The sequence below is a fragment of the Cicer arietinum genome, chromosome 3 (genome assembly GCF_000331145.2).
Source record: "Cicer arietinum cultivar CDC Frontier isolate Library 1 chromosome 3, Cicar.CDCFrontier_v2.0, whole genome shotgun sequence".
NCBI lineage: Eukaryota > Viridiplantae > Streptophyta > Magnoliopsida > Fabales > Fabaceae > Cicer > Cicer arietinum.
The window spans coordinates 66,147,381-66,150,849 of NC_021162.2; positions in this window are offsets into that span (position 1 = coordinate 66,147,381).

The window sequence follows — 3,469 nt, forward strand, 5'->3', positions numbered from 1 at the left end:
TGTCCTTGGAATGGCTAGATGCATGATTTTTGAGAAGAAATTGCCAAAGTCTTTTTGGGCAGAGGCAGTAAACACTGATGTGTATCTCCAAAATCGACTTCCTATAAGGGCTGTAGAGGGGATGACATCTATTGAGGCTTGGGGAGGCATCAAACCTTCTATCAAGCATCTAAGGGTGTTTGGTTCATTGTGCTACACTTATATACCAGAAGTCAAAAGAACCAAATTGGATGAAAAGACTGAAAAAGGAATTTTAATAGGCTATAGCTCAAAATCTAAGGGCTATAAAGTCTATGGAATTGATTCAGCAAAAAATTCCATTAATAGAGATGTTATAGTGGATGAAGATGCATATTGGAATTGGGAGACCTCTCAAGTTAGTAGGCATTCAACTTTGCCTTCTTTTGAGAGCACAATGGAAGATCAAGATGAAGAAGTTGATGATGACTTCGCTGTAAGAGGTACCCGACCTCTTTTTGGGCAAAGGCTATGTTCAACAATCTGGAATTGATTACACAGAAACGTTTGCACCGGTAGCAAGAATGGACACTATTCAAATTCTTGTAGCATTGGCTGCACAAATGAAGTGGAAAATTTGGCATTTAGATGTCAAATCAGCATTCTTGAATGGAAATCTTGATGAAGAGATTTATGTTGCTCAACCTGATGGTTTTTTAGTGAAAGGAAGAGAAGAAATGGTGTATAAGCTTCATAAAGCTTTGTATGGGCTAAAACAGGCCCCTAGAGCTTGGTACAACAAAATTGATAGCCACTTTCATAATCAAGGCTTTAGGAGAAGTGAAAATGATGCAACTCTTTATGTAAGAAGGTTGCTGGATGGTGGTTCTTTAATTGTCTCTTTGTACGTTGATGACTTGCTAGTAACAAGCAATAATCAACAAGAAGTACAAAAACTTGTGGAGGACATGAAAAATCAGTTTGAGATGTCTAGTTTATGATAAATGAACTACTTTCTAGGCTTGGAAGTTTATCAATCTGAGGATGGAATTTTTCTGAATCAAGAGAAGTATGCTCGTGAGATTTTGAAGAAGTTTAGAATGGAAAGTTGCAAATCTGTCCCCACTCATTTGGTGTCAAATTTGAAGTTGTCAAAGGAAGATGAAACTGAAAAAATTGATGTTTCACTTTGTAGAAGCTTGATTGGAAGTCTACTTTATCTAACTTCATCCAGACATGACCTTATGTATGCAACAAGTCTACTCTCAAGATTTATGCAGAGTCCTACTAAGACACATTTTACTGCGGCAAAAAGGGTCCTTAGATATGTTAAGGGCACTACACAATTTGGAATATAGTACAAACCAAGTGAAAATGGAAGTTTGATAGGCTATGTTGATAGTGATTGGGCTGGAAATATTGATGACATGAAGAGTACTACAGGTTATGCTTTTTCCTTAGGCTCTGGCATGTTCTCATGGAACTCAAGGAAGCAAGAAATTGTAGCTCAATCCACTGCTGAAGTAGAGTATGTAGCAGCAGCTGCAACAACAAACCAAGCTATTTGGTTGAGGAAAATCCTACTTGATTTAGGAATACAACAACTGGAAGCAACCTTGATTTATTGTGATAGCAAATCAGCAATTGCTATTGCTGAAAATCCAATTCAAGATGGAAAAACCAAGCATATTCAAGTGAAGTTTCATGCTATACGGGAGGCTATAAAAAGTCAAGAGATCAAGATCGCTCATTGTTGTTCGGACTCTCAAGTTTCTGATATATTGACCAAATCTCTTTCAAGAGTTAAGTTAGAAAGGTTTAGAAGGTTGCTTGGAGTGTCCATCAAAAATCTCAAGGAGGAGTGTTAAAACATGAGATTTGAGATGTTCACCAACAATATTGTGTGATCTTTTGTTTTATCTTTAGTTTTATTTTCTTGTCCAAGTTACCTCTGCATGAAGTATGATGACCCATACTTGTTGAAGTGGTTTAAGACTTTGTAATCATGGTTAGGTGACAGATCACCATGTTGTCCTACTGTTTTTCTCTTTTCTGCTTTTATATATTGTATTAGAAACAATATTTTGAAGTGAATGAAAGTGAGCTATGTTTCTGAATTTAAAAGAGATTAACAGATCTAAAATGTTATTATTTTTAATATAAAATAATTATTATTTTTAATTCAAATGATTATTAATTATATTTTAGTTTCAAGTAATCCTAACAATTCAACATACAAACTTTGATCCCAAAAATCCAGCTATCAGAAACATATTATCGAGTCAACTCATGAATAAATGAGTCGAACTTTATATTCTCTAAGTTCAATTCATTTAGTTAGTTATGAACTTAATTAACTTTGAGTTCAAGTTCAATATATTCATGTGGTTTATGAATCAAATTCAACGATTTTAATTGTCGAGTCATGTCGCGATTAATATTCGAATTGGCTTCGTGCATTGTTCATCATGAGTCTTGAGTGCACCAATGAAAACCTTTCATATGTAATGCTTTTAGAAAAGTTTACTCTCTCAATGTTAAGAGAATCCGTTGGCTCAATGAAAAAGTTCATATATCAGTTTTCTTTACTTTTAAGGTATACCTTAAATCACTTCAAGAGCAAAGTAATAAAGATGCTCTAATAAATTTGGTGCTTTATACATCTCAGATTTAATATATTTTTAAATTGTATGCTTGTTCGAATTAATTAAAGAATTTAATATAACTTTATATTCTCTAATGTAAGAACCAATTCCTTTATTTTCTCCTTCTTTTAAGTTAAGTTAAATTCTTTCTTAAACAACAAGTTGCTTATGTGATGGTTGAGGAATCCTAGAACCAAAAACCACCATTATATATATCATCAATGCATTCCAATTAAGTCTTAAACCTCAATTTATCCATTATATATATATTTCTTAACCAAAGTTATTTCTTGTAAACATCCAATTTGGTGAGGGTCTTGTTACTATTACACTCAAATATATATAGTGTTGCTCTTTGGAAAGCTTATTAACATTTGTATATATTTGCTTTCTCTGAGGAATTCCAGAACCAACTTTTCTTGTAAGTATTTTCAATTTTTCTTTTTAGTTTTGTGTGTGCTCAATGATGAAAGTTTTCTTGTTTCTTTTGTATTTATATTTACTTTCCTCGTATGTGCAACAAAACGATTTTTTATTTAAAAATTTAAATGAAATTTAATTATCCTATTTATGTTTCTAAGGTTGCTATAATAAAGTAGTTAAATATGATTATTATTACATAAAAAAGTAGTTAATAAGAAATAAATTAATCTGTGTTAAAAATATGTGTAATACCAATAATATAAAAAGGTTAGTTTTTTTTATAAGTAAAAAAAAGTTAGCTTATTGAGTGAGTTTTTGTTTTTGCAAAAGTCAATTTATTAAACATAAGGCATAAGCTGTGACTAATTTCTTCTTAAGTGAGTTGATTTTTTAAAATCTGATAACTCTTAATCTATTATTTATTATCTATTATATATATTTAA